Consider the following 27,990-nt stretch of genomic DNA (forward strand, 5'->3'; position numbering starts at 1 on the left):
GATTGGCACTGCTCTGATTTATTAAACCTTTATGATTCAGGAATACTATATAAAAATTTTAGCATTATTTTAGCTATTTTGTCTATAAGTAGAAAAAACCCTAGGTTGTAACAGAAGGAAACTTGGTGTCTAGTTCAATGCATATGTTACTGAATTTTAAGTGTGTGGCTTCAAGTAGTGAGAATCTTACCTTTCTAGAAGTTGGTTGATAGCTCCCAAATGACAAGTTCTGATTTGCATTATTTTGCTCTGTCAGTTATGAGTCTGGTTTTGTTACCGATATATAAATTTACTCCTTACAAGAGATAGCTTTTGTTGTACAGAGTGCATCCCATTCTCTGCTGTTGAGGGTTTGGCTTTTCAGGCCTACCTTAAATCTCTATGTTAGTACATATTGTAATTAGCCTTTTTCAGAAAGGGACATACTGCATTTAGAGCACCTTGTGAATGGTTCATATACAGAGACTGCTGCATAGGAAGGCTCAAATCAGAAGAGTGAGGGAAAAATAGAGACTTTTAATTTACTAGAATAGTTTCAGTTGATTTTTCTTGGAGAAGAATGGTTAGAAGAATGTTTAAAGCTAAGTTTTCCTATTTCTAGTAAGAGTGGTTGATCAATGTGTGTGTATTAGTATGTATTTACTAATAAACAGTTTAAGGTAAAGACATATTTTAGTGCTAGATAAACCCAGTCTTGCCCTGTGGTCCTTGACATGGAATGTTTTCAATGTTACCAAGTGATTTTGTTTGACACAATTTGTTAGTTACCAGAACTTTCCTGTGAGCAACATAGAAACACAAGCTAATTAAATCTTTGTAAATTTTATAATACTTTGGGCTAAGATGTTATTTTGGAAGTTTTAAAAGCATGATTACCAAGCAGTGCATAAAATGAATGAAAACTGAAGTGGGAAGCTCATGGACTGGAGTCCACATAAGTTGTATGAGTGTCAGAGTGAGATGGCCTTAGTACAAAAGATAAAATCTTGACATGTGTCAGGTTTTTATGGTAATAAATGAAGCATGACTAATTGTATTAGATTTTGTATTTGTAAGGTATGTATAAGCGTGTGTACAGTGCATTTTAAGTCAAAATTTGGGGTGTTATTGGCTAGACGTAGTCATTTCTTTGCCAGAGATACTAGGCTGTGTGAGGGCTAACCATCTGTCAAGCAATAGAGACAAAGAAAGGTTTTTAATATACTAGTGTAAAAATCTCTACAAACTTGTTTTGAATTGTATTGTCATTTTGTTTTGGCCTTTATACTCTGTGTTGAATATGTACTGGGTCAGTCACCCCATTTTGTTTTATGAACAAACCACTGAAGGCTGGATAAGGTTATTGTCACAGCTGATGAGATCTAAAGGCAAGATAAAATATGTTTGGATTTTGCTTTCATGTAATGATCAAAAACTCACAAGTGGGTTGGCCACCCACTAGCAATTATTCAAATGGTTTCAAACATGCTTATTTTCACCCACCCAGTCTCAATTTGGGGTGTCTTATTTATTTATTTATTTAGCTTTATAGATTCAAGCTTTATATTTTAGCCCATTCCTGAGCTGTTTGGAAGAAAAAAAAAAGTAGCAATAGGAATCCAGATTGCCTGTTTTAGGTACAATATGGTGTGATGTGAAATTGAAACAGCAGATTGGTGAGAAACTTGAGTTTCAAACAAATATAAACTAGTTTGTTTAGTGAAGTCATACACAAAACAGTCTCTATTGACAGGACAACATTATTATTTTCTTTTTCAGTAATTCCTACATCTTGAGGTCACCATGGCTCTTTGGGTCAGCAGTCTATTCCCAAAGCATCATTCAAGGAAGCTATGTCTTAATATTGCTGATTATAATAGTATACTTAGATATGGCAGGCCAAGGAATTATTTATAGCAGTGCTAATTATATCAATAAAAATAGCAATATTAATACTGAGTGTCAAAATCCATTCTTGACAGTATGAAGTAAACAGAACTTAGTCAAACAAAGCAGCCAGCTTGTCTTTATTGTCAGCTCATGAATATGTACATCAGGAGAAAGATACACACAGTTTAGAGTTGAGTATACTGACTTAATCTCTTCAATTGCTTTTGACTTTGACTTTCAATGGAAAAAAGCTTTTGATTTAGCAAAAGACAAAAAAGATTGGGATTTTTAGTTTTGAAACTCTTGGTGCCCATTATCTTTGTCATTGTTAAGTTTCCTGAGATTTACTTATTTCTACTTGAGGGCTTTTTATAAATGATCAGAAATTAATTTTCTCTGTACATTTTGGAATACATATTAACATTGCAAAAGGATCTGTAAGCACCTCTAAAGCTTGACAAAACAAAAGAAACAAAACCAGCTGTTACATCTATATCCACCCCCCCACGGTAGGTACCTCTCTTCTTTCCTCCTTTCCTCCATCTCCCTTTCTCTCCCTTTCCCTCTCCTTTGCCTTCTTTCTTGCCCAGCCCTCTCTTTCTCATGCTCAGTACATCTCTGGCTTTCTTTAGACGTCAGCAATGTTCTTTTCTGTGGTTTCTATTTAAGGATAAGTGTATATATATTCATTACTTTTAGTCAGTTTTGGTCTTTTAAACTTATTTTCCTAATGTTAGATAATTAAGTAAAACTCATTAAATTCAGAAGAGGGTTTTTAAAACACATGCTATTATCTACCTTTTAAATCCCTTCTATATTAAACTTAATTATTTTACTTTATTGCATATAACCAGAAATCTGGATATAGTTAGTCGGGACTGCTGTTGACTAGTTATCTGAACTTGGGTATGTCCTATCGTTAGTGATGTTGTCTCAATTTAGTGATACTGCATTCAGACATAGGAACTTTAAATGTAGACACAGTATCAGTTACTTATTATCTTTTATAATTAGAAAGAATAAATTTACTAGTTTGCATATATCACCCACCAACTCGCCCTGGTTCAGAAAGCTATAGTAATAGGATTTATGGTGATTGTTTGTATCCAGCATAAGGTTGTTTAATTGAAAGAAGCTGGTAGTAATAGAATGAGGTAGCTAACAGTCATTTTCTAATTCCATACAATATATGTGTAGATCAATATATATGTCTTTAAGGAAGGAATGTAAGTTTATACCCTTACTCTTATATAGATAAAGTCTGAGTAACTAAGAGCCATCTCCAGAACCACCAGGGATTGAATATATATATATATATATATATATATATATATATATATATATATATTCATTCATTCAATAGCCAAGGCAGGGCAGAAATATACATTTAAACCAACAGATCCTACTGATTTCTAAACGTCTTTGTGTACCTTTATGCTTCAAAAATCACTGCCTAACATTATCATGGACCACTAAGAGTTTGAAATACAAAGATTTTTTTTTTTAAAGAAATCATGATAATGCTAGCATGCAGTTAGGCAATATGTTTAATTGCATTGTAGAGAAAGGCAAGCTACTGCAATAAGCTGTCTGGTAAACCACATATTGAGTGTTTATTCTATGTCACCCAATTTTGAACTGTTTTTGGAGGAATTTGTGAAAGCCTGTTTAGAATCCAGTTTTCAAAATACTTGTTAGCTTCCATGATGTTTGGATGGATATGAGAGGTAAAAGAACTTTGATATATTAATTTTATTTAGTTCATTATGAAATTTAGCTTTTGACATCTTTCATCTTATATTCACAGAGTTTTAAGCCAGGTTCTACTAAGCTTATCATGGGATATGATCTAGAAGTTTTGTGTGAAACTAATTTTTCCTTGATGCCATTAGCCAAAGGGAGGCCCAGTTTTATTTAATAGTATAATATATATGCTAAATAGATTTCAGATTACCAGCTCAGGTCCTGTACGTGAGTTTGGATTATTTTGAGTAGTCAATGGCTGTGAATAAAGAGTAAAATGTTTGTATATTTTAAGACAGAGTTTCACTGTTTGACAGTGTAGCCACTGGCTGGCTCAAAACTTGCTATGTAGACCAAGTTGTTGTTCAACTCAGAGTATTGCCTGCCTCTTGCTCCTGAGTGTTGGGATAAAGACCTATGCTTTCATGCTTGGCAATAGTAACGTTTAAAGTTAAATATAATTCCAAATAGTTAGCTAGCCCAGCCACTCATGTGCCCTTTGTCTGTAAAATACAGCAGGTGCCACATGCTTTTCAGAGGTGCTATGCTTACTTTGCTAAGTGTACACATGTTAAGTTTGATAGTATGAATACTGAGGGGGTAATGAATCGATGAACCATCACTTCTGCAATTTTACTTTTCCTTATGACGGTATTTCAGATGTTTATTCATACTCTGATTTTACCACATAATGAAATAAAATACAGTAATCTTTTTTGCATGGTTCAAATAGTTATATCACTGAAAAGACACTGTGTGGTTAAAAAATTATTAGCATTCAATTCATGCATGGCAGCTTTTCTCTTCAGGTTTATTGTGAATGGTGCTCTTGTGTTTGTTCTTTTGACAGCCCGTGGTACCTGGTCTTAAGCTATAGTGTTTGCATTTTACTGTTCTTTATATGACAAACTCTCAGAGAAGCACCTTTGAAAGCTTGGCCTCATAATACACTTTCTTGCTCTTGAAAGGGTTTTAGAGCAAAGCATTGCTAAGTTGGGGGCTTTTGAGCTAAAAAATAAGTATAAAAATGAACAGGATCCTAGGCTCTTCTCATTCAGATATTATATATTTCAGTTTCAACGTAGAAGTTGGTGACCATTCCTTCTCGTTTTATGTAAATGGAGATTATTTTTCTGTATTTGTAGGTATATTCATTCATTCTCATTCTCTCTCTCTCTCTCTCTCTCTCTCTCTCTCTCTCTCTCTCTTTCTCTTTCTCTCGCTCTCTTTCTTCCCACCGCCTCATTTATCTTACCGAGTTTTGCTATCCAAACAATGGATAGCTCTGGTGTAAAGTTGATTTCAGTGTTTCAAGCACAGTGTGACTCCCACTAACTTTAGTTATTTGGGCCTCAGCATTTGAGAGAGGTACCATTTAGAACCATGCTGCACTGTTAAGGATAGATGTGGCTCTTATCCTGATAGCCTTCATGCTGGTTTGGTACACGTCACACAGAATGTACTCATTGTTGGTCATGATATTTTACATCTATGTGATGAAAGTCTTGCTTAGTAGCTGTCCATTTTTTTTTTTATTTTCAAATAATTCTTGTTCAAATTTAACATTGTGAAAATTGACATTACCTATTATAATTTACCAGAGCCAGACATCTTTACACATGCTTATGATCCATCATCTTCTTAGCTACTTAATGAAATTCCATCATGGCAGAAGTTCCAATAAAAATTTTATTTACTGTGATTCAGAAAAGAAATATATCAGCTATATCAGATACCACTATCAATGGTAAAGCAAATCTACTTCTATCAATTCAGGATATTGTGTGGAATAGAGTACACAGAATTACATTACCTACCGATTCAAGGATGAAACCCAAATTTCATATCCTACATGATTCCTATCTAGATAGTAGGACAATAAACCACAGTACTTTGTGTACTTTAGAGATTGCAATTGAGATTTTTGTACATTTTATATGAACTTTTAAAATTCTTGAACGAGGAGTGATCACAAACTTCTATATAATTAAAAAAGTTTTTTTTTCTTTTTAAATTTTATTTATTTATTTATTTTACTAATTTCACTTTATATTCTGAGTTATTTAGAAACTGTGCTTAATTAAACACTTTACCATTTGTGATATTCAGAGAACAAAAATACAGTTAATCAAAACCAATAATGATGGAAGGCTATGCTGTGTAAATCATGTTGAGGAATGTTTGAACTTTTGGATAGTAGCTGGCATGCTTTTAACATATGCATGACTTGCTAGTATATTTGAGAAATTTATCTGATTGCCCAAAGTTATAATTTGCTTTTCTTCTAACTGAAATTGGAGAAAACTGGTTTGAAGTTGTATTAAAACAAAAGATACTTGTGTCTTGGAATAGCTAAGAGTGGTATTCCATTAATGTTTACATAGGATGGTTAATAGCTGTAGTATATTTAAGATCTGTTTTTGAGAACATATGGAAAACACATCATTGTTTTTATATACTGTATTCAGCTTACTGAGAACGCTGCTGATTTAAGGGAATACTTACAACAATATTCAAACACACTTCAGATCTACAGATCCCAATCCTGCTTTCAGGCTTCTGTTCATGTGGGAATTTTAAAAACAAGCTGACCTGTAGGAGTTTTTTTTTTTTTTTTTTTTTTTTCCCTTTATAATTATGAAATGCTTCTCTTTGTGAATGAAATGACTGTTGAGATATGAGAACAGTGGGCTTAGCACCTTGTGCAGGTAACATTATTCTGAAAAATTTTCTCCTTTAGTTGGGCAAGCAATTAAGAGAAAAGTACTCAGGGTACATATCAGAAAGCAGCAGACATTGGAAGGAAAGTTTGGACTCCAGAAGCCTCTGGTCAGTTTTCATTCGTGTTAAGTATCCAAAACTCCCACACTAGAGCAGCTAAGGAGCATCTTTCTGTCTCTAAGGCTGAACAAGCAGAGGTAGAGGGCAGACGTTGTCCTCTATGTATCTTGGCGGAGAATTAACAGAACATCTGCTTTTCATCCTTGCAGTATTTATGCCATTTAGGATACTCCAGCAACCAGTGCTAAGAGCCAGTGACATAGCAACAGAAACTATTAGATTGCAGGACATGGTAACAAGGGCAAGAGTGAGGTCATGTGGGAAAGTCAGACTGAACTCCTCAAGTTACTGCTTACTGTTGGTAAAAGTAAATGAGCCGGGAAGTGCATGGCTTTAATCCCAGCACTTGGGAGGCAGAGGCAGATAGATTTCTGAGTTTGAGGCCAGCCTGGTCTACAGAGTGAGTTCCAGGACAGCCAGGGCTACACAGAGAAACCCTCTCTGGAAAAAAAAAGTAAATGAAACTTGAGTTTGAAAAAAGTGGGAAGGACCACCAAAAAGAAAGTCAAATAATGAATTTTAGGTATTAAGAAACATCTCAGCTGAATAAATCAACGGATGAGTCAAAGAACACTGTCCTTGTTGAAATATGAATCAATGAACTAGAAGGCCAAGAAATACATCAAAGCTCTTAGAGAACAAAGATAAAACATGAAAAATGTTGAATAAAGATGGTTGAATTTGGAGGCTATTGAAATCAAACTTGTGAACGCTGAGAATTACAAAGGGAAGAATTAGATTAAATACTAAAGTACTAAAATACTCAGCAGTCTGAGAACCATAAGAATCAGTGTATGACTTGAAAGGGTTTGCTGATTTGTGGTTTTGACTTAAAGAAGGGTGACACCTTTATGGACAGTCTGAGAAAAATTCTCCATTCTAAAATGCACGAGATGAGCGTCTAAATAGATAGGGCAAATTTCCACAGAGGCTCCCTGTAGGGTGGGCGGAGTTCATAAGATGCCAGTGCTGCTTGACCTGTGCAGGAATCAGGAGGTGCTGCAACGGAGTTTCCAGACTTCAAAGTCACAAAGAACACCTAAGATTAAATGTATCTAGGAAGTGATGAAATAGAAAATGTCTTAGTTGAATAAGCATGATGCAGGTCATAGTAAGAAACCATTATTTCAACATGAAACCAACTCCCCCACCCCCCCACCCCCCAAAAAGGGCAAAGAAAACAGTAAAAACCAAATTCCAAAATTGGCAGTTTGGAAGGATCAGCATTATTTAGAAACTCTTGTTGCTTTAGTTCACTATAAACTATGAACATTAATACAAGGTATCAGTGTTACAGATACCAGTTGGCATAGAAAATGAGAAAGAAACATGGTAAGTTGAATTATAGGAAATGAGTATTTTTTTAATTTAAATTACTTGAGGTTATGGAAAGTAATATAATCTTTTAATTTCATGTAATACTCCATTTTGATAAAGAATGTACAAAATTTATAGCTGAATTACAGTTCAATTTTCTTATAGAAATTAATGCAAAATTATAAATAACAAATAATACCAGCATCAGATCAAAACAGGCTTAGACTAGGTCTTAGAAGATTGATTTAGATAGAAATGAAAATATGGCCAAATAAAGGAAAATATATGATGCCAGTTGATTACACTGACAAGTATAATGTTTTAAAACAGCATTATCACTTATTTTTCATCTTTCTCTGACAATGCCTTTAAAGGTATTAGCTATATTGTAGACAGTTTGAAATAGTTTTTCCACTTCCTTGATTTTTAGGTTACTCTTTATCTGGAGATATTTTTAAAACACATAGCTCCGTTTTTAGCTATTTTGAAGTTAAAAATTTCAATCATGATATTGTGTTATCAGAAACAATATATTTTCTAAAATAAGCACAAATATTAGGAATTACTAATTTTTTATTTGGATATATTGATATGATAGGACAGTATATGGATATAGAAATATATTTTAATACTTTTTTCATTTATTTATTTTTGGTGGGGTTATGTTCTTTTTCTGTTGCCCAAGCTGCTGTAGGACTGTTACCCATAACAGTCTAATTCTACCTGAGCCCCCAAGTGCAACACCATACTTGGCTTATTGACCAACATCCTAAAATTTGTCTTTGTTTATCTGTAAACTTTTAAACATGAAAATTTATAATTACCACTTAGAGATGTGACTAGATAAAACCATAAATATCATTCTGTATTTGTCTCATCATTACTTTGCTCAGCATTTAATTATTAAGATTCACCTATGTTGTGCATAATAACTCAGAGTTCACTTTCACTTGTACATAACATGGGTTGCCTGTCTTGCTGTTGAATATTTGAGCTGTTTCTTACTAACATTTTCAAGAAAGTCTTTTGTTATGCACTCAGCCTGGAGTTGCTGTTTTCCTAGGTGCTTAATATTCCATAATTACAGTAGTTGTCACATTGCCTGGCTGAGGTCCTGTGGGTCATTTGTCCTGCACTAGTGGTACACATAACATTGCCGTTCATCTTCCTTCTTTTTATCTTACAGTACTTACTGTCAGAGTTTTAAATTTGACCACTTACATGAGTAAAACACATCCCATTTGAGTCTTCACTTGAGTTTTTGTACTTACCAATTTGGCTATGAAAACATTTTTGTTTTTTGCTTTTGCACCTCTCTCTCCCTCAAGAAATGATTGTTCATACTTTCAGCTATTTGTTTTTTGGATGGCTCTTTCCTATTGATTTGTGTGAGTACTTTATATATTCTAGATACCCCTTCTATCTTGATTTTTATGTCCTTTAGCATATGATAATTAGTAGAAGTATGTTATCATGTTTCTTTCTGCCTTTTAATAAATTATTCCCTGAATTAGATTTTTTGTGTATTATGTAGAAATAAATTAAAATAGTTTTATTAAGGGCAATATATTTCTGGCTCTATTTGTTGTATTTTCTTGTCTTTCCGCAGTGATTTGCCTTACTGCCATTTGTATAATGAGTGTCTGTTTTGTCTGTCTTCTTGGTTGATTTGACTATTCCTGTACCAGCAAGATATTTTTTTAAGTAAGTAAACATTTGTACTTATGTATATAAGGGCAAATGGTTCAGAATTTATGTTTTAAATTTTCTTTTCCTTGAATGTCAGTGTTTTCTCCACCATGTTAGATAAACTGTGGTTTTTAAAAACACACATATATGGACACATGCATATACATACACATATATAAAACTTAGTTGCTAATGCATATATTTTAATATCTGAAGCTTTGTTCAAAGCAATTGCTTATTTTGACTTAGGTCTTGATGATGACAGTCTGTTAGAATTAAAAGCTAAAAGTAATAACAAAAATGTAGTTTAAATTTTATAATACCCAAGTTAATTAACCTGGAAAACCAAATTCAAATGTGTACCATAATTTCTTATATACTGTAGGTATATGCTCATTTAGCAGTTATCTGTTACTGTAAGTATAAACTAGTGAATTGGATCATATCCATTTTGAATCATTATTATAGATTTCATTCCTATTATAAATTTTGTGCTGATCAGTGTTTAAATGATTGACATACTTAGGGTCATTTGCTTTGTAGGGCTCTGAGTTAAGGTTGTAACCATTTAAAGATGAGGAAGGCTAAGAGTAGTTGAGTAGCTTGCTTCCTTGTGGAAGAGGAGGTCAGATGGCACATGTGTGTCTAGTGCTAAGCAGTGGTGGCTTCTGATTGCTTCAGTCATTCTTAAATAAAGCTAAGTCTGTTGACTTCAGCTTTTCCTCCATCCAGTCTCAGTACCAAATAGATCCTAGGGAATCAAAATGACCATTAATATCAAAGTCAATTTTGAAAAAGAGTAGAAAAAAGAAAAATCTAGTAACATTGAAAAAAATCTGTAAAATGCCCTGAAAATTGTGGTTAGAATAATTGTTACTGGGTGGAGTGTATATGTTACGTGCATCAGATGTTAGCTGATAGTTAGCTTCAGCTAGTGGATCTTCTCTTACTCATTTGTCCCTTTTTCTTTTCAGGTGTCCAGAGCTTGTTTAACAGTATGTTTGTTAGAGAATTGACAAGTATTCTATTTACTGTTTCTTATAATGAAACTGTCTCTGACAATTCAGTCTGCCTCCATTCTTAATCCTTTTGTGTTTCTAGAATGTTTACCTCTTTTGTTTTCTATTCCAGTGTGTCTATTTTGATTTTAAAATAAATTGTATGACCAGATAGGTAAACACTGTTGTGTTGTTGATCTATAATGAGTGTTTAAGGATGTCTCCTTTTTGCTTGTTAGGAGTCTTAGAGGATGGAAATGTGAGGAAGTAGAGGAAAGCCTTCACTAACCTGGACTAGATGCCACAGAGAGAGGAGTATGATGCTGTGATGTACAGAACTACCACATAATGCAGGCCATTCAGAATGGAAGTGACTGGTTTTAGGGGAGTCATGCCTGCTTTCAGTGACTGGAGTATGAAGATATGTTATGAAATCTTGATCCTTTGATTAGTTCAAGAGTATGTAGGTGTTTAAAATTGGAAATCAGAGAAGGCAAAACCCAAAGGGGTAAGCAATATTTTGTAAGTGATCTAGCTTTTTGAACACAGGACTGGTTAGGTTAGGAAGAGAAGGGAATGGGAGTCAGTGGATACTCAGGTACATAATAAAATAATGTATTAGAGATGTATTTAACACAAGTGCAGTGATATATATTATATAGACATATATTAACCAAGATGTAGCTATTTTAGGAATGTGGTTAGAAGCATAGATAAGATCAACACAGGAAATGTTAATGGATAGTACTTATTGGATGAACAGGAGCATGGATTTTAGGGAGAATCAGAAAAACTAAAGGAATGGAAGGGTAATGATGCCTTTTGATGGAATTAAAATTCATGGAGAACTAAGGAGATCATAAATACAGGACTTACAGAATAATAATTCGACTTGATATACATGAAATGTGAGAAGGAATGATTTTGATTGATGATTTTTTAAAATTTTATTTAAAAGATAATTGTGATGGTTGAAGCAATGACTTGGTTGCTAAGAGCACTTGCTATCTCAGAGAACCAGCGCTTGGTTGCTAGCACCCACATGTAGCAGTTCACAATGGCCTGTAACTGCAGGTCCAGACAGTCTGACACTTGTTTCTTGCACTTTCGTATACTCACGTACACATACGTACACATAAATAATTAAATCTTTATTAAACAAGAGACTTTGGAGCAAGAGACTTGCTAACATTTTCTAGGAAATATAGAGAAGCTATTTAATGTGCATCTATCATATTTGCAAACAGAAGTTACTACTAAGGGCCCCAAATCTGAGAAGTACATGTCATGTTAAATTGCATGCTTTAAAGTTCAGTTAGGTTCACTAGTTATCTCACCTTTAAGTCCTGCCCTCTTCTAAACTTGTCTCTTTTATCTCTACCTGCCAGTTTTTATGTTTCCTTTCATCATGAAAATTGAGATAGTTGACAGTAGTTTGTTTTTGCATTTTCTTTTCAATCTAGGTTTTTAAGGAAACTTAAATTTGCTATGTAACCATTTGCTACAGACTCTGTCTTCACTATTTAGACAAGGAACCAAAATGAAATTCTAAAAGCTTTGAAGAATTCTCCAAGGTCTGGAAAAAATGTAGCTTTATAAATATTTTTTAAAAGAATTTGATATTATTTACTTTATATTCTAATTTAAAATTCCAGTACTTAAAAAGGGGAAAGCTTTCTTAAGGACATAAAAGATGGACTACATGGGCCATAAAAATAAACTTAGATTTGGTTATACTGATGTTTAAAATACATAGTATAAATTGTTCTTCATATAGGTACTTATTGAAATTTGGCAGATTAGTAATTTCCTTTTTTTTTTTTTTTTTTTTTTGAGACAGGGTTTCTCTGTGTAGCTCTGGCTGTCCTGGAACTCTGTAGACCAGGCTGACCTCGAACTCAGAAATCTGCCTGCTTTTGCCTCCCAAGTGCTGGGATTAAAGACATGTGATTTCTTTTTAAACTTGATGAAATTAATCTTTAAAAATTTTAAAGGAAGTCCATTTTCGTTTGTTTTGGAGACAATTATACTATTTCGCATCAAGTAAAGTCTTAGAATCTGGAGCCACTTCTTGTACATTTTTTTTCTCATGTTACTTTAAGCCTAGATGTATTGGTTAGCTTTTGTCAACTTGACACAATGTAGACACCTGGAAAGAGAAACCTCCATTGGGGAGTTGTTTTTACCAGATTGACCTGTGGGCATGTCTATGAAGCATTCATTCTCTTGAGATTCTTGATTGAAGTGTTTAGATGAAGCCCACTGTGGGTGGTGTGACCAATGGACGAGTGGTCCTGGGTTGAAGAAGAAAGCAAGCGATGAGGAGCAGTTCAGTAAGCAGTGTTCTTTCATGGCTTCTGAGTCGACTCTGGCCTCCTTTGAGTTCTTGCCTTGGCTCTCTTCAGTGTTAGACTGTAACCTCTTCTCTCCAGTCACAGCAACAGAAAGCAAACTTGGACACTACACAAATACTTTAGTCATATTTGTTTTATTCAAATATAGTTCTTTTTTATTGCTAGGATTTAACTTAGGTATTTATTTGTGTGTGTGTGTGTGTGTGTGTGTGTGTGTGTATGTGTGTGTGTGGTAGTGGTCTCTTTGCATGTGCATCACTGTGTGTGCTGCAGTGCATGTGTAGAAGTGCACTACTAGTGGACAGCTATAGTAGATAGCACCCCTACCCATTGAGCATGTAGAACATTTTAAAAAAATTATAGTTAAAAAGCATGTTTGATGGAATGATGAGTATTCTAGATGACTTATCAAGTTTTAGATTTATAACTTTTTATATTTATTTGGAAGATCTTATGTATGTTATATAAATTGTTTTCTCTTAAGTTATATTTCTTCATTAAAAAATTGGCAGATTAGAGAGATGGCTAAGTGGTTAAGATTTATGGCAGCACTTCCAGAGGATCCAGGTTAGATTCCCAGCACCCACATGTAGCTCACAGCCATTTATAACTTTGTTTCCAGGATGATCTGATGACCTGTTGAGACCTCTATAGTCACCAGGCAAGTGGCACATAGATATATATGAACAAGTAACCGCATGCATAGCATATAATGAAAATAAAATTAAATAGTGGCAAATAACATCACAATTGTCAGTAAGAATTAAGTTTAAAACAGCCAACAATTATTCAATCTATATATCAATTAATGATAGCTTCTTCTACTTTTTGTAAAATTACTCCTCTTTTGTCAATTAATTGTTGAGGGAAATTAGGATTTGCATCTCTCTTGAGAATATTAAACAGAGACTTAAATTCTTTTGTGAATAGCTTAAAATAAGATCTTAGCCAATAAGCATCTCATGGAAACTTTTGAAAATAATTTGAAATAAGTAAACTGTCTTTTTTTTTTTTTTGCCAGAACCCATTATCTGTTTTTTTTTTTTAATTGGATATTTTATGTATTTACCTTTCACTTCTATTCTCTTCTAAAACCCCTTATCCCATACCCCCTCTTCCTATTCTTATGAGGGTGTGTGTCACTGTCCTCCCAATCCTGCCTCCCTGCTCTCGCATTCCCCAACACTAGGGATCCAAACTTTTGGGGACCATGGCTCTCCACTGATGCCTATCAAGGCCACCTCAATTACCTGTACAGGTGGAGCCATGAGTCCCTCCCTTTGTGTTCTCAGGCTGGAGGTTTAGACCCTGGGAGCTCTGGTTGAGTATTTTGTTCCTTCTAAAAAGGACCAAAGTACCCACACTTTGGTCTTCTTTTCTCCTCTTGAGTTTCATGTGGTTTATGCATTGTGTCTTAGGTATTGTGAGTTTTTGGGCTAATATCCACTTATCAGTGAATGCATACCATGTATGTTCTTTTGTGATTGGGTTACCTCACTCAGGATGATATTTTCTAGTTCCATCCATTTGCCTAAGAATTTCATGAACTCATTGTTTTTTGTTTGTTTGTTTGTTTGTTTGTTTTTTTTTGAGACAGGGTTTCTCTGTGTAGCCCTGGCTGTCCTGGAACTCACTCTGTAGACCAGGCTCTGTAGACCAGGCTGGCCTTGAACTCAGAAATCCGCCTGCCTCAGCTTCCCAAGTGCTGGGATTAAAGGCGTGCGCCACCACCGCCCGGCACTCATTGTTTTTAATAGCTGAGTAGTACTCCATTTTGTAAAGGTACCACATTTTCTGTATCCATTCCTCTGTTGAAGGACATCTGGGTTCTTTCCAACTTCTGGCTATTATAAATAAGGCTGCTATGAACATAGTGGAGCATGTATCCCTGTTGTATGTTGAAACATCTTTTGGGTACATGCCCAGGAGTGGTATAGCTGGGTCCTCAGGTAACACTATGTTCAATTTTCTGAGGTATCTTGGATATTAGCCCTCTATCAGATATAGGATTGGTAAAGATCTTTTCCCAATCTGTTGGTTGCTGCTTTGTCCTATTGATGGTGTCCTTTGCTTTACAGAAGCTTTGCAGTTTTATGAGGTCCCATTAGTCAATTCTTGATCTTAGAGCATAAGCCATTGGTGCTATGTTCAGGAACTTTTCCCTTGTGCCTATTTGTTCGAGGCTTTTCCCCATTTTCTCTTCTGTTAGTTTCAGTGTAGCTGGTTTTATGTGGAGGTCCTTGATCTACTTGGAATTGAGCTTTGTACAAGGAGATAGGTATGGATCAATTTGCATTCTTCTACATGCTGACCTCCAGTTGGACCAGCACCATTTGTTAAAAAATGCTGTCTTTTTAAAAACCATCCACTGGATGGTTTTAGCTCCTTTGTCGAAGATCAAGTGACCATAGGTATGGGGGTTCATTTCTGGGTCTTTTATTCTATGCCATTGATCCTCCTGCCTGTCTCTGTTCTAATACCATGCAGTTTTAAACACTATTGCTTTGTAGTATAGCTTGAAATCAGGGTTAGTGATTCCCCCAGAAGTTCTTTTATTGTTGAGAGTAGTTTTCGCTTTCCTGGGTTTTTTGTTATTCCAAATGAATTTTAAGATTGCTCTTTCTATCTCTGTGAAGAATTAGTTTTGTTTTGATCTTGAGATTGAATGTAGCTCAGGCCAGTCCTGAGTTCTGTCTCCACCTCCCAAATGCTGGGATGACAAGTCTGTGGCCCCATGCTCATGTCATGTATAACTGTAATAGTTTTGTGAAGAACGTTTAATGTTGTTACATGGTGGACAATTATAAAGTTTTGATGTGAATTATTACTAGTTAGAAGAAGTCCATAACATAATAAAATGTGGGAATTTCTGCATCAGGAAGAAAAAGGATTATTATTTAATGACTTTTGTCATGGATTAAACACTTTGTGTATTCTCATTTAGTGTTATGAAGAAACCAAAATTCAAACAAAATGGTAACTTGTTTTATTCACAAATAGCAAGTGTGGCTGCTTGAGTCAGATCCAGGCTGGTTTGACTTTAATAACCATTTTGTTTTTGCAGATTTACTCTGCTTCCCATGTATCTGCTGATGGAGTGCGTGTGCCTGAATAATCATGGCAACGATGAAAGCTAATCTTTCAGGTCCTCAGTCAGATACCAGCATGCTGTACAATTATCATTCTTCTCTTTTCTTTCTAAACATTTCATGTTGATCTGCCTACCTTTTCTTTATGAAAATGCTATGAGTCAGATGGAAAACATGAACGATCAGATATGTTCACATAACTAAATATTACACATTACAAGCTAGCTTTTCTCCACCTTAGGTTTCTTATCTGGAAGAACATACAATGAAGATTATTACTGGCTTATCAAGCATTTCAAAAATAAAATAATTCTTCATAAAATTAAAATTCTTAATTTTAATAAAACAGTTGGTAGGCTTCATAGAATGTTTCATTTGATTTTTTAGATTAGGGAATTGATTTCAGGTCAGTTGATGAATTCCCTACTTTATACAGAAAATATCTCAGTAAAAGCCACTATGGAAACATTTAAGAAATATTCAGATAAGTCTGAGGTCTGAGTAAAGACACATCACATATCTCATAAATATCCATTTTTGATGCTATGATGATATGATGATGAAATGAGCTGCTTCATTTTCAAAAGGCCTAGAGAGTGTTAATTCTTCCTGCAAAGATATAATAGAATGCAGAGAAAAACAGCGCCATGCTTTGTGATGTGTGTGTAGTTAATTGCTGACTCTTGTCAGTAATCTAGTTCCGGTAATTTTTGTAGATTAACAAACAAGTTATAGTAGCACCAATATAGCTGCACCTAACACTATCAATTATTGAGAACACAGTGCTTGTAAAACATTGTACTTTGTAAAGCCACGCTGGTCACATGAACTTTTGTGAGTGAGACAGTCATAGAAGCAACAGCTCCATTTGCACTAATAAATTATAAAATTTTATACATTTAATCTCTCATTTCCTTGTAATATTCAAGTACTCTTTATGTATCAGTTTCAATTTCTACTTCCTTATAATTCTCAACAAATGCTTTATTTTTCAACGCTATCCTCAGGACTTCGTAAACTCTTGTTTTTTAAGTGCCTTGCACTTTGTGTATTCATAACCAATGTTAACCCTCTAGAAATTGAATGTAGTCTTCAGTACAGCTGTGTAATAGAGTAATTCTTATCCTCATTGTGTAGATGCATTCTGTGAGTGTCATGGTTAAGTAACTTGTTTCTGGCTAGCGTATATGTAGTTTTCAAATTGGAGCTAAAGAAGTTTTAGAATAGTGCTCTACAAACTGGATTTCATGTAATCTAGGAAATATGCAAGGTGGTGTAGATGACATTGAAAATACATCAGAATTTTTATGTGTATTTTCATTTGTAAAAATTTAAAAGGTTAAAAATCTATAGTGTTTAATACACATTAGATACTGTCAGTATTTGTAACTTGCATAGTAAATCATACAAATGATCCTGGTTGGGGCATGGGAATTTACTTGATTGAAGAATTGGAACCACACTACAAATCTCAAGTGTATAGTTTACCTTGAGGTATTTTTTCCTGATGATAGAAACCCATCTCATTGGTAAGGCATTAACATCTAAGTGGGCAAAAGCACTTGCCATGTGAGCCCGACAATCTGAATTTGATCCCCAGAACCATCAGAATGGGAAGAACCATGATGCTCAAAAGTTATTCTTTGACCTGCCACAAACTGCATGTCACACATGTGTGCATACACACATATTAGTAGTAAAATATGAGTATCCAAATCACAAAGGTAAACATGATAACGAGCCATTTAAAAATTTAAAATAATGGTTTTTATTTAGTCGTTGGACATTTCACAAGCATGTAGGATTTATTTGATCTTCCTCACCCAAGACACCAACCTTGCAGAATCACCAACCTGCCTCCCTTTCAACCTCATGTTTCTTTTTAATTGGTCATGTTATTAGTAGCCACCTCAGTCCTATTAACACTGACCACATATATATTAGTGTGGGATCATCCACTGTGCCAAGGTTAACCTACTAGTAGCAACACCTACAAAGAAAATTGTTTAACTCTTCCTCAGCAGGTGCCAACTGTCAAGAACTCCTCAGGTGGGGTGATGTCTGGGGAGTCCCTCCCCAATCTGTGTTGAAGATTTAACTGTCTTGATCTTGTGCAGATGTATTGCAAGACATCATAGCTGTTGAACTTGTGTGTTGTGCGTCGGGCATTTAAAATTTAATAGTGAAACCAAACATTCTCTTGAACTATTGTTCTTAAGAGCAAATCTGGCTGAAATAATACATAGAAACCAGCATGACAACAAGCTGCATCACATTTTGTCAGCAGATGCTGTTAGAAGATGCATAGAATGTATTTCTTAACATATTGAGGAATTCATACAAATTATATGGTGTGGAAGAGTTACTGTAGAGTCAAATGAAAGTACTAGTGATTGTAACACTTGAGCTGATGGTATTTGTTGGGCTAAGTCTTAGTAAGAATAAGAACTGCATTTTATGAGTGACTCAAATGGTAACTGCTGTAAGTAACTGCTAAGCATAAAAGTGTTCTCAGTAAAACAATGCATTCTGGAAATTTCATGAGTATATTCACGTAATTAATATATTAGAGATGTTTGATGAGTATAAAAAGTGTTTTGGGGTTAGGTTTCAGCATGACATCTAAATTGATTTATTTGTAAACAAACTATTTTTCATAGATACTGTAGTTAAAAGTTTCTCTAAGTGCCATAGGATGTCATTAATATAGTTAATTTGTTCTTGTAATTAAAGCTTTACATATAGTAGAAAATACATCAAGAACAATGGAAATAAAGTAATACTTTAGTAGAGCCACTGTGAAACCTTGTAGGAAGATGGAGACTGCCCATAAGTTTCATTTGCCCAGTTTCAGATGCTCCAGTTATTTACTGGCAAAAAATGGAGAAACTATTAAACTTATGGCTATCATGCATTTTTCTTTCAGACTATGACAATTGTTCTGTGATGACTGTACTGTTTGTAATGTCTGTACTGACTTTTCTGTCACACATTTTAGGAAGACATATACTTGATCTAATTTTTAAAAGAATTAGCACTAATGATGAGCAAGAAAATAATTGATTTTTGAAAGATCCATGGTATAGAGATAGCATTTCATATTAAATTATATTAATTACTTTTATTAGGATGAAGTTATGTTGACAAAACTACTATACTTGTAATACTAGTTTCTGTGCCTTTAAAATCTGTACAAAATGCATCTACATAGTTTTATAAATTTGGAAAATAAATTTATAGCTCTCTTTATAGTCTTGCAAATGAAGTCTTTAATACGTTTTAAAATTTTGTTTAAAAATTTTCTGAACTACATTTCACGGTATGAAGTACATGTCACATTACGACATCAAGAGAGTCAGAACTTTACCAGCTTATTTCAACAAGGCATTTCATATCATTGGTAGCTGTGCTTGGAAACTGAGCATTGTGAATTAGTAAGCACAGCTGAAGCCACTCTTCCTCCACTTAGTCTGCTGGTTTGTGAGCTTTCTCTGCAGCCTCTCCCATGCTAATGATTACAGTTAATTTCACACGAGACCATCCTTTCTATTGACTACTTCACAGTATGTAGAACTCAGCCAACGTGCAATGGATGACCCAATTTATTTAATCAAATTTCTGCTTCTATTGTTTTTAGTGAAGTAAAATGTTTTTAAAATATTGATAAACTTAAAAATTTGGAATGATAATTGATTTTTTTTCATTTAAATGTTTACTACTGCCTATTGCTAGCCTATAGTGTATAGAATATAGTAGTATATGTTTGTAAAATGTATCAGTAACTGAGTATACTGGGGTGTGGGCTTCTATTGATCAATGCCACTAGACCAATTTAAATAACTCAGAATGGAGGAACTTAAGAGTATTGAATTTAGTTGCTGGTGTGCTGGAGAGATGAAGAGATGGCTGAGTAGGTAGAGTGCTGTAGGCTTGCCGACCTGAGTTTGGATCCTCAGCGCTCATGTACAAAAGCTGGACAGGACAGCTGGGGAATGAACAGGTGGATCTCTCAACCTTGAGGACAGCAAGCCAGACAGAGTCAGTGAGCTTTAGGATTAATGGGAAAACAGACATAGAAGCAAGCAAACAACAAAATCAAGGAAACTCACCAAAAAGGTGGTAATTTTACTTAGCATGAACATCTTCAGCTAAAACAAGACAAGGATTTAGCCACCCAGCATTTACCAGTTCTGCTTTTGAACAGTAGCTGCACCCCTAGTGAGTCTGAAGAGCCTAGGAACCCAGAGTTCTGTTATGTGCCAAGTGGGCTGGACTTTGCAGTTCCATGTGGGTGTTGTGTTCTAAAGTGCTGCTCACATTGCTGCCATCACTAGCATCCCAGAAAGACACCTCCTAAGAGTGCTGTGGTGTAGGGGCAGATCAAGTGCCATTGTTGAGACTACCAGTGCAAAAAAAAAAATAATAATAATAAGCAAATACTTTTAGCTAATAAATTTAAGTCATTAGCATTCACACTGCTCTGTCTAAGATGTCATGGAACTAAAATTAGCTTTAAAGCTAGTAGAAAATATTTAACAAATTATGAAAGAATTTTACCAGAATCTAATTGTAGGTAAGAACTGAAAGTTCAAAAATAATTTTACAGGTAGGGTTACTGTTTTTACAACTGGAGAATTGATTGCTCTAGAATAAGAGAGTAGGAGAGGTAAGTCACTGGTGAAATGACATAATTCAGTTTTTGTCATTTTGCTTTTAAAAATGGATTTTGGTTTGTTACTGAAAGCTAGAGTTGATTAGGAACTACATAATGGTATTACATCCCTTACTTACTTACAGCCAGCAACAGTTTCATTGGTCTTAGTCACCGTAACATTTCTTACTGGTCTGACTCACCAGCTGTACATACTGCTCATGACTTATCAGCTGTAAATATTTTGACTGTCATTCAAACTGCCGAAAACTGATATATTAGTTGATATATTTATTCCGATAACTTTAAAATCTGGGAAGATGACTCAGTAGGTAAATTGCTTACTGTTGAGTCTGACCATCTGAGTTCATTCTCTGGCCAATATGGCGGTAAGAGAATTTATTCTCACAAGTTGTCTTGTGCACCATGGTATATGAGCATGCATGTGCATGCATGCACACACACACACACACACACACACACACACACACTACATTGTAAAATATAACAGTAGCAATAGCTAAAATACAGCAAATGGAAAAAACAGACTTAAATTACATTAGGTAATGCTTAAATAATATCAAATGTTTTATAATGGCTACTATCTTATTGTAAGCATCTCCTAAAATTGCTAAAGCACAAATCAATTGTTGAGTGAAATACTGAGACACTGGAATTTATTGGTGGAGGGATACTTGAATGAGAATTTTGAGTGTGTTAGGCGAAAGTCATGTGAGTCTCAGTAAGGTGTTGACCCGGTTAACTGTTTATCAATATTTTATACATTTACATATGGCATTGTAAGAGGCATGTTCTAGAGTCCCAGATCATTCAGCATATAAATTAACTCCATAATGATCTCTCCCCTCTCTTTCATAATGTCATAATGATTCCAGATTTTATTACAAGCAACGTTCTTTTCCTTTATTATTCGCTGCTAACACTGCTTGTCACAGTGCCTAGACACTTGCTTAGTGTTATTTGGCACAAGTTTAAGAGTTGGGAGTACTCTTTGCAATGTGGAAAGTTCAACTTATGATAAAATGTCATTAGTTCAAAATAAAATCTTGCATCTTATTTAAATTAGTAAGTCCAAATTTATGGATATTCAGCAAGGCATAGAATTTGTTTTGTACAGAATATTCTTAGCTGAGATATTTATTGACAAGGTACTTAAAATTAGAATGATAATTTTTGGGATACCCATCATAATTAGAATTTAATTTAGTGTAATTTCATATTTTGACAAGAATTATGTAACAATATTTGATATATTCGTAATATTTGATAATTAACTATTCTGTATTTGTTAATGATCAAAATTTTCTTTAGCTGATTCTACAAAAACATTTCAAATTACCATAATTTTTAAAGGCTATAAGTTCATTACTGTCAGATTTGACTGAGTTTTGTTATACAAACATCATCAACAACAACAACAACAAATACTATTTTTACTCATTTGGATCATTACAATGGCCTGTTGCTTCAGAGGAGTTAGGGTGCTATCATGCTGACTCTATTAATAACTAGCTTCATAATAGCTAGGCTGGCTTTTACTGTGTTTTCAGTTCTGAAAACTGGCTATTGGTGTTTGTTTTGAAGGTGCCTGTCTTTCTGTCTTCTCCCCACCCCCATCTCTCTGTCTTTGTACCAGTAAGCTACATTCACAGTCATTGGACATTTATGTATGTATTTTTTTATCAAATCATAATTTTTACTTTTTCACACAGAGGTTATAAACACGAAAAGGCAGGATGTGGGGAAGGGGATGACACAGGAGAATAGGTGTTCAGGGGGAGTACAGATATCTTTCAGAAGAGGGTGTCGGCTGGGTGAAGGTTCAGGGGACAGGTTATGTATGTATTTTTAGAACTTTCTTATTTTATGTGTATGGGTGTTTTGCTTCTATTTGTCTGTGAACCACATGTGTACCTGGTACTCTTGTAGGCCAGAAAAGGGCATCAGATGTTCTGGAATCAGAGTTTCAGATGATAGACGTGGGTGCTGGGGGGTTAGACCTGGGTCTTCTGAAAGTGCATCCAGTGCTCTTGACCACTGAGCTGTCTCTCCAGCCCTTTAAGTTATTCTTGTAAATGTGTGGCTTTTCATCATGCTTTCTATAAATTTCTCTTTGAGAAATTGAGTGTGCTCTTTCTCGAACACATATAAGACAAGTATTGAAACCATCTAGGGAATATGCATACTTTCAAATCCTTTTCCCACTGTGACTATTCATTGTCTAAAAAGGTCTTTGTAATCTTTGTAATTACTGTTTGAGAAAACGATTGGAGTGATTTTGTCAGGCTCTTTCTATACAGATTAATTCTCCTTTCTCCCTGTCTTCTACTTTTTCTTCCTCGGAGACTTCATTTTCTTAGCTATGAGATGGGGACATTGATATGACTTTCCATCTTGGAGAGATTAAATGAGATAGTGAATGTAACACTAATTACAGGTCTAAAGCATATAGCAGTGATAACAGTTATTCTAGAAGTGGATATCAGAAAATCTTGAGTTAAGATGCCTTTCATGTCTTTATGTGGGTTTCATTTTTCCTATTAAGTGTACCACTGTGCTTTTCTGGTATATTTAATATATGCTGTATGTATGAGTGAATTGTATATGTGTTAAAACTTTGAAGATCGACTAGCTGCTGGCTTTGTTCTAGATTGTTGTGTAGGTTGGACTGAGCAGGGAGCAAGAAGAGTTCATTCAGTTTGTATGTCTAAAAGAATTTCCTAGATATTTATTACAAATGAATTTAGTATGTTTTTTATTGCATTAGGTCGGCATTTCCATTGGTTTTTGTAATGAAGTACTTTATTTCCTTCATTTTATGAAGATAGTCATATCATTTTAAGTAAACTTATAATGTAGCATTGATCTCTGTAGTTATTGTCCTCCATAGTCTGCTTTGTCTTGTATTTCAAAAGGGAGATTGACTCATTTCCATACATGAGTCATTCTACATTAAAGGTACTTTTGATTTCTTTTACTCAAGATTTACTGTTTCCTAGCCATTGTTCACTCCAGTAGTTACTCCTGGAAGGCTTGAGGGGGAAGCATCCATATTGCAAAGCTCTTAGAATGTGTGTGTGTGTGTGTGTGTGTGTGTGTGTGTGTGAATCAACTTCTCTTTTGATTCTTTTGGACTACATTATACGACTATGTAAGACTGTAGACACCATCCAGACTTTGCCAGAAGTTTGCAGAGAAGAATTTGCATTGCAAAAATACTCTTAGACTTCTAGATTAGGCTTCACTTGAGAAAAAAAATTCACCTTCAAAGTGGGAATTTCTCATTGCTTGCTCCTTCTGCCATCTCCACTCTTCCAATCCCTTTCTCATGTTTCCTACCTTCAGATTGTAGCTTCTTTCATACTTAGTGCAGTTTAATCCCACAAGAAGGTTATACAAGGTGTACCCCAAACTTCTGGCTTTCAAGGTGTTTTCCTCAGGTAGGATAGTTTCCTTCCTATAAAAGGGCCAACTTCAGATTTTACTTGGATGTTTTCCATGTATGAAGACAAAATATTATAGCTAAAGCAAATGTCAATGAGGGCTGAGTCTTATTCAGGATTTGATTTCCAGTCTTCCATAGGTTTGTGAGATGGCTGAGTGGGTGAGGACCCTGGCTTCCAATGACAAACTGTGTTCAGTAACTGTGCGCTCATGGTGGAAGAGAACCTACTCCCTCAAGTGTCCTATGACCTTTCCATGAACACACTGAGGCACATGTGTGTGATAGACAGACAGACAGACAAACAGACAGACACACACACAATTGTAAACAAATGTTTAAAATCTATTAGAGGAGAATATCTTTTTTATTCAACATTTTATTGTCTATCTAAAAGATCTTAAAATAAGGATAAACTATATATGTGAATTAGTAAATTTTAAACTAGTATGTACAGGTTGTTTACATCATCCTTAGAAGTCAGATTGTTCATGTCTTTCATTAACTACTGTCTGTGAAACCTGTGTACCATTGTTTTGTTTAAGCTTTCATGTTACACATGCTCTCATTCTGAGTATTCTTTCAGCTACATATTAGCTGCACTGCAAGTGCCAGGCCAGAGAAGTGAATGAGTGACCTGCTGTGTGTGCAGGTCTTGGTCTAAAGGAGTAGAAGGTCATAAAACTTCTCCAGTGCTCCAACTAGCCATAACAGAGGCATTCCCAGTTACACACATTACACTCTGTGCCTTTAGTTTTAGACTTAAATATTTGTTGATTATATTGAAATTAAATATTTTCCTTCCCATGTAAAGATTGTACTGTTTGGCAGTATTAGAAAACTCTGATTTATTTATAGTCTCTTTTCATTTTTCTTGGGAGTAATGGGGTACAATTTTAGTCAGATGACCAAAATTAAGAATTATTATCTAATTAGGACACATAGAATTAACTTGATGATGGTGGCTTCAGTGACAAAGTCTTCTGTTTAGTGTAGCAATTAACCACTTTGTCTGACTGATCCTAAACATGGCTTTCCTACCCTTTTCCTCAGGCTTTGAAACTTTCCATTGCTGCAGCATGGCTCTAATTTCCTCCTCCTCTTTTTCACAATAGAAGTATCTTTGGGTATCTTGGGAATATTCCTAAAACTTTAATGATGCCCGAGCTCAGAAAAAGGTTGACTTGGGGTACTTGTGAATGCCTTTGAAATTAAGCTTTCTTTGCTCTTGAAGAATTAAAAAATCTGCACAGTCTTTGAAATAATTATTAAGATAACACTGACTAAGATGCATGCCATTGAAAACAATGGAATTTAACACAATAGGACAATATTTACCACTGATTTTTACACTTGTTTATGTGCGTGTGTGAATATATATATATGTGTGTGTATATATATATATATATATATATATATATATATATATACTCTTAAAGAATTCACTAGATGTTCTGGGAAATAAGCTGTATGCAGTGTGTTTATAGAACTCATTGTATGAAAACAAACTCTATTTCTAATCTCAGAATCTACCATTTCCCTACAAGTATATGCACATATACTTTCATGTTTTAAATTAGACATTTATAGACTTGTGTTTAGCTTATTAAGGGTATTAAGACACTATTATAGAATACCAGTTTAGCCAGTGTTATTTGATTGTGTTCACTGGACTGATTGGCTGCCCATCCCCTTCTGTTCTATGAGGTCTTCAAGGGCAGGAACTGTGTATCATATTTTAAAATTGTTTCATCTCCAGTGCATAGTAAAGAGATAATATGTTTAGTTAATGCATAATGATCAGTACAAAGATAAATCCTTTATTTAAATGAAAGTCAAAATATCCAAATAATTCACAGTTGAAACAGATATTATAAAACCACATACTTGTATCTATTTGTTGTTCTTACAGTTCTTACAGTTGAATCTTGCATTTCTATTCCCTTCTCACAATACAGAAAGTTGGAGATGCTCTATTATATTTTACATATTTATTTAATTATTTATAATACTTGTATTATTATAAGTATATGATGTTTAGACTATACAACTTTTAAAAAATTCCTTTTTAGTGTATGATGTATATGTGTATATACATGTATGATTTGTGTGTGTGCATGTGTGTGTGCATGTAGGCACGAGCCTGCCACATTGCAAAGTGTGCCACCCAGAGGATAATCTTGGGTCTTGGGCTTCATCTTCCATCTTTTCTGAGGCAATGTCTGGATGTTTGTTTGCTGCTGTGTGTAGGAGGCTAGCTGACTTGTGAGTTTCTAGGGATTCTCCTATTCCTACCTCTCACCTTCTGAACACTGGGATTACAAAATTGACTTGAGCTCTGAGGATTTGAGCTCAGGTTCTCACATGTCTGTAAGTACTTTATCATGGATCTGTCATTACACAATATTCAGGAATACCTGACAGAAGGTATTTTAGACTTGCTATACTCATAAACCACATGTACCAAAAACTCTGGGTGTTGACATTTTAATTGTGCTGTATTGATATGCAAGGCATGGTGTACTGAATTTAACCCACATAGAATAGAATCTAATGGCTGGGTGAGGCTTTAGCAATCATAAGATATTTGGAGGCATTGAAGTATTGCCTTTAGTCAGAGACAATGTGCCTAACCCTCAAGAGACTTGAGGTCCGAGGGACTTTAGAGATCAGGTTGGGTTGGGGTGGGTGGTGGGGACATCTTCATGGAGACAGGAGGATGGGGAGGAGGTATGGGACGTGGAACAGTCGGAGGGGGGATAAAATCTGGAGTGTAGATAAATAAATAAATAAATAAATAAATAAATAAATAAATAAAAGATTAAATAAAAAAGAAGTATAAGAATTAAACCATAAGATCTAAACCAGACAGGCTAGATTCAAATTCCATTACTGCTAAATTATGTGATCTCAGACAATTACTTAATCTTCTTGTTTCTTCATCTTGAAAATATAGCCTAAAAACAGTTCTTACCTCATAGGGTCATTATTAAGATTTAATGAGTGAATAAATGAAAATGACATAGAACAGTTTTTTATACATAGTGAACAATTAAGCACTGGCTGTCACAATAATTGTTAGTTCAAATCCAATTATTTTCTTTAAATTTAATTTTTATTATATAAAGAAACCTAAACTGTGGATAGTTACATGACTTTTCAGGATATGCAAAAATTAGCAGCAATTCTGGGTCCATTTTTTTGTGTGTGTATGTGCGTATGTATGTATGTATGTATGTATGTGTATGTTGTTAATATGTTATGATGGCACAAGTTTGGAAGTAAAGGGCATTTTTGGGAATGATTCTCTCTTACTATAGGTTCTAATAATTGAATTCAGATTTTCAAGCTGGCACTTTTAAGTGCCTTTATACATTGAATCATTGTGCCTGCTCCAGAAGTGATGCTTTTTAAATTTGATTAGTAGTAGACTTTGCTTTTTATTTCTAATCGTGTGTATGTATGTATGTAGGGTATGTGAGTAGGGGTGGCTGTGGAAAGGTCAGAGGCACAGCCTCTATCTAGAGCTGGAGTTAAGCAGTTGTGAGCTGTCTGATACGGGTGAGGTGTTTGGAGGACTGAACTCTGGTTCTCTGCAATAGCAGTACGTATTCTTACTTGCTGAGCCATCTCTCTAGCCCTAACAGTTCTTCTTATTTATTTTTGTTTTAAAGGACTCTGGGCTTGTAGAGAATTGAAAAGAAGCTATTTGATTTTACATGTGGCTTTACCCTCATGCCTTCATTTGTACCTTCCCTCACTGTGCCAATAATGTAATCTTTGATTTACCCTGTCAAATTACTCCCAAATTATTCAAAATCCAATCTGTACATTTGTCTGTAGGTTCACCCTTAATGCTCTGCATTCTATGGGTTTGAACAGAAGTACCATCACGTATCTGGTCACGCTTAGGTCACACTGAGGGGAATTTAAAGCCCCAAACCGCCATCTGTTCTTCATTTATTCATCTCATTTT

At 34.8% G+C, this 27,990-nt stretch overlaps 1 protein-coding gene and 1 long non-coding RNA gene across 7 annotated transcripts in view; one reads left to right on the top strand and one right to left on the bottom strand.

The window, feature by feature from the left end:
- Window positions 1-27,990, top strand: part of Zbtb20 (zinc finger and BTB domain containing 20) — a 716,739-nt gene that overhangs the window by 3,301 nt on the left and 685,448 nt on the right. The window lies entirely within an intron of this gene.
- The window catches only part of LOC143444056 (uncharacterized), a 29,063-nt gene continuing 7,300 nt past the window's right edge, over window positions 6,228-27,990 (bottom strand). The window contains exon 3 of the long non-coding RNA XR_013113581.1: window positions 6,228-7,508. This is a non-coding gene — a long non-coding RNA (uncharacterized LOC143444056). The remainder of the gene's footprint in view (window positions 7,509-27,990) is intronic.

Source organism: Arvicanthis niloticus, chromosome 12 (assembly GCF_011762505.2).
Source record: "Arvicanthis niloticus isolate mArvNil1 chromosome 12, mArvNil1.pat.X, whole genome shotgun sequence".
Taxonomy (NCBI): domain Eukaryota; kingdom Metazoa; phylum Chordata; class Mammalia; order Rodentia; family Muridae; genus Arvicanthis; species Arvicanthis niloticus.